Source organism: Peromyscus leucopus, chromosome 8b (genome assembly GCF_004664715.2).
Source record: "Peromyscus leucopus breed LL Stock chromosome 8b, UCI_PerLeu_2.1, whole genome shotgun sequence".
In the NCBI taxonomy this organism is placed as follows: Eukaryota; Metazoa; Chordata; class Mammalia; order Rodentia; family Cricetidae; genus Peromyscus; species Peromyscus leucopus.
In genome coordinates, this window is record NC_051086.1 from 59911960 (window position 1) to 59921393 (window position 9434).

Here is a 9434-nt window from a genome sequence, read left to right on the forward strand (position 1 = left end):
AGCCAGGGATTTATCCATCGCCTTGGATTAATTTGTCCAAGATCATGCAGCGGCTCAACCCAAAATTGGGGATAACATTTTGGTATTTGGGTCCCTTTAAATGTTCTCTTCATTGCTCCCTAGAGGTTTTCCGGAGGGGAAATTGTGATGGTCCTGTGACCTCAAAGCTGAGGACATTCCCGAGTGGCTTGAGGCAAACGGTGGTTGTGGAGGCCTAGGTCTTGTAGACGGCCCTCCAGTCCACCTTCTCTTTGTGACCTCAGACAGCGCCCTTGAAGGTAGGGAGCGAAAATAGGAGCTGGGGGAAGGCACGAGGAGGGCCGCCTAGGGACTCCAGCTGCACCCTCTGGTGAGCTTGACAGCCTGCAGAGAGCCCTGGTACATTGTCTCCTGCTTGCTGGAGAACGGAGACCTTATCAGAGATTCATGATTCCTTCATTTCAAGGATGAGGAAATTGATACTATGTAGAAGCAAAGTGACTCCAGAGCTGCAGGCTTCCTTCCTTTCATCTCTCACTTTGGGAACTGGAGCTAAACAAATGCATGGGGGGGGGGGAGAAGGGGGAAGAACACGACTTCTTTCCAGACTCCTGCCACTCGGCTTTCATCTGAACCACAGGCAAAGGCCAGCCAGCTCCCTCTTTTCAATCCAATTCATATTTCCAGGTTCTGAGATATATCCTTTGTCAGGTGGGTATGTGTGTGTACACATATGTGCATGTGCATGCACATGCATGGTGTGTGCCTATATATACTGATCAGTGCCTACTCTTGTAAAGGTTGGAGGTCCAGTGTCTTTCTTTATCACTTTCACCCCACCATGCTCTTTGAGACAGTTTCTGTCTTCTCCACACGCTAGCCAGGAAGTCCCACCAACCACCACCACACCCAGGATCTGCCTATTTTGCGCTCTCAGTTGGTTACACCAGGTTTTAAATGAGTGCTGGGGTCTGAACTCAAGGTCTCCTCGTGCTTTGGAGGCAAATACTTTATCAACGGAACCATCTCCCGGCTGGCTAGATGTTTCCTAACCACAAAGGAGATCGTGTCAATGCTTTGGTTCCAACTCCTTCAGTGGTTGGTTCCCTGTCACCCACAGGGTGGAGTCCAGGCTCCTGGCATGGCTCAGGGGCCCCGCCAGGTTTGGTCTCCGCCTTCCTCCTGTACTGCAACTCAGTGCTCTTCCCAAAGTTTCCTTAAGAAAAAAAAAAAAAATCTTTATTTTTGGCTGGGCATGGTGGCACACGCTTCTAATCCTAGTACTCAGGAAGCAGAGGCAGGTGGATTTTTGTGAGTTAGAGTCCAACCAGAAAAGCTCAGGGGGCGGGCTCCTTATTATTGAGCCATTTCTCCAGTCTCCATCCCACCCCTTAAAGTTATTTTATGTGTGGTTTTTCTTCTTGAAACCCACCCAGACACACACACACACACACACACACACACACACACACACACACCTTTCTGTTTCTGCTCAGCTTATTTGCTGCAGCCTTCAGGACTGGGCCAAATGTGCTTCCCTCAGAGGCTTACCACTCTGGAATTTTCTTTCTTGTCAAAGTCTGTGTTTACTGACTTCACTACTGTCCCCTCTTCCTTCTCTGTTTTTTGTTTGTTTGTTTGTTTTGTTTGTTTTTCTGATTTGGCATGACACTAGCATGGATTGTCGTAGCATTTGTCTTCGTTTCAGACTGTTGTGGAGGGCTGAATGTCTTTTAAAATACACTAAATTCATAGTCCCCGGTTGGGATGATTTTGAAATCTTTCGCCTAGTTGTTCACTCTGCTGCATTCTCTCACCTTTGCTCTATATCCTGAAGTCTCGGAGGCCACCACAACCTCTTTTGTCTACTGGGAAGGTTGAGACACGCCCATCCCTGCAGCCAGTTCAGGGACATTCCAGTCAGAATCTATAGGCATCAAGGCCTCTGTGACGACTCCAGTAGTGATGGATGACCCCAGTCAGTAGCATATTGATCTAAAGGTCTTGCAGTGAGTATACTGAAACGGACAAGGAAAGAGGAAAAGCTGTAAGTTACTATAAGCATCAATTTCTGAAGGCCTCAATTCCCAGGGAGGATACTTTCAACTCTGTCCTTTAATTAAAGCTGCACTAGGATTTCCTTTTGGCTCAAGGAAGTTGTTACCAAAACCTCTAATTCTTCCCACTAGGACCTATTGGGCTGGGAACTGCAGCATACGCCTTCCACAAACAGATCCCAGGAGCGGCCTTCATTGTCTCTCGTTGGTGAGTGGTTCAGCTTTGTTACCTGGCTTCTGGTTATCATGAGGCTAGGAGTAGTGTGGCTAACGTTTATGAAGTCCACAATTCTAGTGGACGCACAGCTTTGATCTTGTCTAATTCCTCACAACAACCCTATAAAGAAAGAGCTATTGTTGCTGCCTCAGAGAGAGAGAGAGAGAGAGATGAAAGGTCACAGAGGTTAGAGGTCATATAGCTGGTCTGCCAGGATCTGAAGCCAGGTGGCTTTGCAGCACTGTGGTCCAGATGCATTTGTCATTTCTATTAGTTCTTCCAGTGAAGACGCGCTGAGCACCTGGGAGGTGCCAGGGCCAGGCAAATGAGGGCTAAACTTTATAACCTGGCATATCAGATTCTTCCCCGTGTCTGCTCTAAGGCCAGCCGGTTTTCCCACGTCATTTCCTGAATTCTTTCTGCTTGCTGCACCCATTCAACCTTCAACCTGAATGTCTCTCCATAGCAGATGATTTAAGTCCCATGTCACCTACCCTTGGTCTATCTGAGGGTCTTTGCTGCAGCTGTGGTGGACAGCCTCCATGGACTGCTGGTAAACTCACCCCAAATGTAAACCCCACCACACTCTTTATTTTGTTTGAGAGTAGATCCCATTATGTAGCCCTGGCCTGTCTGGAACCCACTATGTAGACCAGACTGGCTTTGAACTCACAGAGATCCGCCTGCCTCTGCCCCCTGATGTTTGAAACAAACAATGGATAATCTCAGTACTATACAAAGGACCATGTGAATAAAATGAAAGCAGCTAGGTGAGACCATTTCCTTGTGCAAAAACTGTTCACCAGAACATAAACTGGCTAGCAGGCAGACTGGGGGGCAGGACGTTCACTTGGGTTCTATGCTAACATGGGTGGTGACTGTGTCTTTTGCCCATTATCTGGAGACAGACCTCATGGTCTTTCGAGACTGGCTAGTTTGTTGTGAAAGAATGGATGAAAAGCAAGTGAAAGGAGGGGGAGGGGTCACAGCTCCAAGACATCAAGTTTCGGGAAGTAGGGGGCAGTAGAGAGAAGTAGAGGGGTGTTGTCTAGACAGAAGTTTTACCAGGCGTGGGAAATTACAACGTTTACCTATGAGTTTTACTAGGTTGGGGAGATTCCTGCAGTATTGCCCTTACTGGGCCAGCTACTTTTGATAAAAAACAAAAACATTTCCCAAACTCAGTGCTGGGGTTAAAGACGTGTGCCAACACCCTGCCTGTGCCCCCTTTCTACCTCTTACCTATTTTTTCTTCTTGAAATCATAAAGTTATCAAGAGTGGTCCAGCTAGAAACTTCCATGGGGAAGTTCTCATGAAATAGACATTGGTTAGTAAGTGCTCCCAGCTCCTCTCTCCCCTCCCTGCTCCCTCTTTCTTTTTTCCAGGCAGGCCTTGAACTTTATAGGTAACCAATCAGGGCCTTGAGCTCCTGATCCTCCTGCTTCTACCTCCCAAGTGCTGGGATTACAGACTTGCACCATCACACTGCTAGGCTCCTATCTTTGAGGGCCTTTCTGAGGCATACATTAAGATGTTTGTTTAGAAGTCTCTAACAGCCAGTCGGTGGTGGTGGCGGCGGCGGCGGCGGCGGCGGCGGCGGCGGCGGCGCACACCTTTAATCCCAGTCCTCCGGAGGCAGAGACAGGTGAATTTCTGTGAGTTCAAGACCATCCCGGTCTACAGAACAAGATCCAGGACAGGCACCAAAACTACACAGAGAAAACCTGTCTCAAAAAACCACACACACACACACACACACACACACACACACACACACACAAGTCTCTGACAACCAGGTATGGCACATGCTTTAATCCCAACACTCCAGGGGATCTGTGAATTTGAGCCCATCCTGGTCTACATTGTAAGGTCCAGGCCAGCTACTGAGTGAGACCCTGTCCCAAAAAATAAACAAAATAAAGAAGTCGCTAACAGAACTGAGCCCTATTGCTCACAGCAGTGAGAACCATCCAATAAGGAGCTCTCTCTTGGCTTCCCCTCTGTTCTCTCTTCCTTACTCTAAGTCCCAGGTCTGCTTTACTCTCCTCACTAAGACACCCTCCAAAGTCCCCATGCTCTCTCTCCTATATCCACAATAATGCACATCACTGTCCTTCCCCAGCTCCTCCCTGGTGTCCCGTGCCTAGTCACAGGGAGTGGAACTGTTTGAAGAGGATTAGGAGGTGTGGCCTTGTTGGAGTAGGTACCATCTTGTTGGAGGAGGCATGTTGATAGGGGTGGGCTTTGAGATTTCAGAAGCCAGGCCCACTCTGTCTGTCTGTCTGTCTGTCTGTCTGTCTCTCTCTCTCTCTCTCTCTCTCTCTCTCTCTCTGCCTGCTGCCTGCAAATCAGAATGTAAAACTCTCGTCTACTTCTCCGCCCCATTCCTGCCGCTGTGCTCCTCTCCATGATGATAATGGACTGACCCTCTGAAACTGTAAGCCAGCCCCTAATTAAATGCTTCCTTTTCTAAGAGCTCCCTTGGTCATGGTGTCTCTTCCCAGCAGGAAAACAGCAACTAAGACACCCTGCCACCCCATGACTTTCTAGAACCTGTCCTTCCCCAGGAACAGTCAGGCACGGCCCTCTACAGAGGGACTTCCCTTGGTTCCAACAGCACATTGTATTAATTCTGTGGTTCTTCTAGATCTCTGCCTCTCCGGTCTCTCGGCTCCCTTCCTTCCTCTTTCCCCCACGCCTTTCTCCTTCCCTCCCTCCCTTCCTTCCTCCTCCCCCTCCTTCTCCTTCAGGGTAGCCTGAAACTCAATCTTCCCACCTCAGCCTGGGCTGACAGATAACCCCAGCCTTGATCTTCGCCCTGATACTATTCAGGAGCCAGCTGTAAATGGTGTATCTGCATCACTCACCTCCCCCCCCACACACACACCTTCTGCCCAGCAGGCTACAAATAAGAGTTCCCACAGCCCTCCTCTTCTGGCTTGATAATCCACTAGAATGGCTTACAGACAACAGGCTAGTCTCAATTACAGTGCATTTTGAAGAACACAAACACTAGAAGAGGACCCTAGGAAACATCTGTAGGACACCATAGCTTCCATCCTGTCTGGATGTGTCTCCCTCCCACATGTGTTCAAGAACCCAGACTTTCTCTGAACTTCTTTGGGGATTTTCATGAAAATTTCATGGTTGATTGGGGGTTGAGAGTCCTGAGATTTCTAATACCCTAATCTCCTGCTTGGTTTTTCTGGCCATCAGACCTGATCCAGAAGCTAACCAGCCCCATGAGTCACCTCATTAACATACAATGTTCAGTGAATTCCAAAAATTCTAGGGCTCCTATGTCACAGCTAAGGATGGCAAATATTTATTTTTCATGATGTCATAGGTGGGGATAGTCCTCTTGTAGCCTCCGGGAATTCTGTGGTATAGATGGACCTTGCTTTATGGACTATTTCCTATTGACGGCTACCACCGGTATTTGCCTATCCCTGCTAGTCCTCACAGTGGTTGACTAAATCTCCCCGGTTGATAGACATTTGAGTTGGTGGTGGTTTCCCTATTACAAAAAGAACATTGTCAGGAGGGTCACTGTATGACTTTAGGTTACATGCCCCAGAGAGGACTTCCTGTGTCATAGAATATGTACGGTGACATCTGGACAGACACTGCTAAATTGCCTCCCAAAATTAGACCAGTCTGTATTCTCATCAACAGTGTATGAGGAAGTTGGCTTATGGTCTCAGCTACTCTGGAGCCTGAGGCAGGAAGAGCCCATGTTTAAACTCTACTTGGGCTACAGAGGAGTTCAAGATCTGCCAGGACATCTTAGGAAGCCAGTTACTAGATGTCTTAGTCAGGGTTTTTATTGCTGTGATGAAACACTGTGACCCAAAAGCAAGTTGGGGAGGAAAGGGTTTATTTGGCTTACATTTCTTATTGCTGTTCATCACTGAAGGAAGTCAGGACAGGAACTCAAGCAGGGAAGGATCCTGGAGGCAGGAGCTAATGCAAAGGCCGTGGCAGGGAGCTGCTTATTGGCTTGCTTCCCTTGGCTTGCTCAACCTGCTTTCTTTTAGATCCCAGGACCGCCAGTCCAAGGGTGGTATCATCCACAATGGGCTGGGCCCTCCCCCATTGATCACTAATTGAGAAAATGCCTTACAGATGGATCTCATGGAGCCATTTCCTCAACTGAGGCGCCTTCCTCTCTGATGACTCTAGCTTATGTCAAGTTGACACACAAAACCACCCAGTACACCAGAGTTTTTAGGGTCAAAGCCTGGACAGCTCTAATTGGCTAGGCTCAGCCGCCTGGCCCCAGTATGCCAATTAAAGAGACAGTACTAGTGAACATCAGGGAAAGGAGATCTATTCAATGTGACCACATAGAGATGAGGAACAAGGGATCCAGTGACCCTCCAGGTCACTTTAGGGCATTGGCAAAAGATTTAGACTTAAAGAAAGGACAAGAGGCATGCAAAATTAAGCAGTCCTGGTGAAGGGTGGTCCTGCCCAGCACTGACCCATTATTGTCTTGGTTCCAGAGTGCCCTGCAAGGTGGTCAGACTGGCCATCAGAACTGAGTAAAATCCCTTTCTGGGAGATAAGTTCTTCTTCTGGTGGGCAGAAGGAATTCAGCCTTTCTCTTCTTCCAGCATGGGCTTCCTGGGGAAATGTAACTCTCTGGGGTCCACTGTTTCAGTAGTCTGATAGTGCAAGTGTCTTTAATATAGCCCATCTCCTGGAGCTAGAGAGGTGGCTTATCATTTAAGAGTATATACCCAGTGTGGTGGTAATCTAATTACACTGAAATGTGATTTTGATTGTATGTTAATAAATAAAGTTGCCCGGGGGTCAGAGCTATTAGAGCCATAGCAAGAGTGTGTCGGTGGTGGCACACGCCTTTAATCCCAGAAAGCCAGCCTTTAATCCCAGGGAGTGGTGATATAAAGCAAAAAGATATATAGGGCATGAGACCCAGAAACTAGAAGCATTTGGCTGGTTAAGCTTTCAGGCTTTGGAGCAACACAGTTCAGCTGAGAGCTATTGGGATGAGGACACAGAAGCTTCCAGTCTGAGGAAACAGGACCAGCTGAGGAACTGGTGAGGTGAGATAGCTGTGGCTTGTTCTGTCTCTTTAAATAGACGAACAGGACAGGAAATAGGGCTCTCATTCAGGAGGCTGGGACACCGCAGGCGGAAGGGTGAGATTTTGGCTCTGAGCTCTGACCTCTCGGCTTTCTCTTTTCCATTGTTTCTGTGTTTCTTATTTAATAAGAAGGTTGGTTACATCAATAACCCAGCATCCTGCCAGGAGGGTAACAAGACCCTGTCTCAACCTAAAAAGTGAGTGAGGATTTAGTCCTGTAGTTCAGTGGTACAGCAATTGCCCAGCAACATACTCACAAATACAGAGTTATGAGAGAGACCAATTCTCTAAATCTTTGCCAATATTGGATACTTTTAACTAAAGATAATTTTTGTTGCAGGAAATTTCACACACATAAATAGGAAGGCATGTAGCTTGATAGAGCCCTTGCCTAGCATGCACAAGGTCCTGGGTTCAGTCCTCGGCACTCATAAACTAAGCATGATAGCACATGTCTGTAATCCTAGCTCAGAGTGGAGGCAGGAAGATCAGAAGTTGAAGCTGAGCTACATAAGATGTTGTTTCAAAAAAAAAAAAAAAGTAGATGGAGAGAGCTGGGCACAGTGGCATACACCTGGAATCCCCATCAGTCGAGGGCAGAGGAAGGAGGATTACTGTAGGTTCAAAAACCAGTCTTCTTGGTCCACATAATGAGTTCCAGGGCTGGAGAGATGGCTAAATGGTTAAGAACATGTATTACTTTTGCTAGATTGTCTAGCCAGTGAGCTCCAGGGATGTTCTTGTCTTTACCTCCCAACCCCTCCTTATACATATAAAATAAATGAACCTTTAAAAAATAAAACTAAGCCACAGTGGTGATGCACACCTTTAGTCCCAGCACTCGGGAGGCAGAGGCAAGCGAATCTCTATGAGTTTGAGGCCAGCCTGGTCTACAGAGTGAGTTCTGGGACATCCAGGACTGTTACACAGAGAAACTCTGTCTCAAAAAAAAAAAAAAAAAAAAAAAACCCAAAATAAATAAATTAATTAAATAAATACATTTTAAGACAATGAGTTGCTTCATTAGGATTCCTGAAAGACAACCAGTGAGATTTTCCTTTGTTCTGAATTATTTTTAATATAACAATAACTCTGGCACTTAAATATACTTATGTGCTCTGTGGGGGATGTAAATTTGTTTTGTCCCATCTTTGCCTGGTGAGGGCTTTCTGAGTTGGCTTTCGAGGCCCTTTGTGTCACCTGTTATCTCCAGGAGCTTTGTCGCTGGCTTTCTGGTTTAGCGAGATGTTCTTAGCTTATCTCGTATGTTTTCTGTCCCAGACCAAACATCCCCCTTTCTCAAAAGAGCCCTGGTATTTTTCGATGAGACACAGATTTTAGAGACCCCAACCAGGAGATTAGAAGCGTTTATACTTGCTGGGTTGGTTCAGTAGACAAAACTAGAAAATGCGTATTTTGTATATTCTATGAGTCCATGGTGAATTTTCCAATTAGTATTCAAGATGACAGAATTTTGACTTAATCTCAAAGATCTCACTTTTCTCTGCTCAAAGGGGAGCTCTTGTTCTCAGGCATGCCAACTCAGTCACTCACACAGCAGTCACCCGAAATTTGTCATTATCTATATGTCACCCCGGCCCAGGACTGCGCTGACGCTGTCTGTCATTCCAAGCTTCATCTGTGTGCTGCTGACGTGAGAACGCTCTGGAGTCTGCCGAGTGCCGGGGGGAAGCCAGGCTCCGTGAAGCTGGATTCAGGATTTCCTTGGTGATTAGAGTCTGGAAGGTATGTCTGCGTTACAGGAAAGTCCCCGGGTTAAGCCTCTTCCCCCACCCAGTGTTGATATTCTCAGCACCTGCCAGACTTCAGGCATCTCTGTAGTGTGTTTTCCAGCCCGTGGATCACCTATACATGTATTTACTGGCTATCCGCGCTATTCTTTTGTTTTCTGAGCATCTTGCTAAGTCATCGTGTACAAAACATGAAGACATTTGCTGTCTGCCTATGTGAATGCTTGTGTGCCGAGTGCACCTTCAAATAAATACATTGCTGGAGAGATGGCTCAGTGGTTAAGATCACTTGCTGATCTTTTCAGAGGACCTGGGTTCA

General features: G+C 47.0%; 1 long non-coding RNA gene across 1 annotated transcript; it reads left to right on the forward strand.

The window, feature by feature from the left end:
• Window positions 1-65: 65 nt before the first annotated feature.
• Window positions 66-9130, forward strand: LOC119087016. The gene is made up of 3 exons (XR_005090435.1): window positions 66-278; window positions 2169-2244; window positions 8968-9130. It is a non-coding gene; the product is annotated as an uncharacterized LOC119087016 (long non-coding RNA).
• The last annotated feature ends 304 nt before the right edge of the window (window positions 9131-9434 follow it).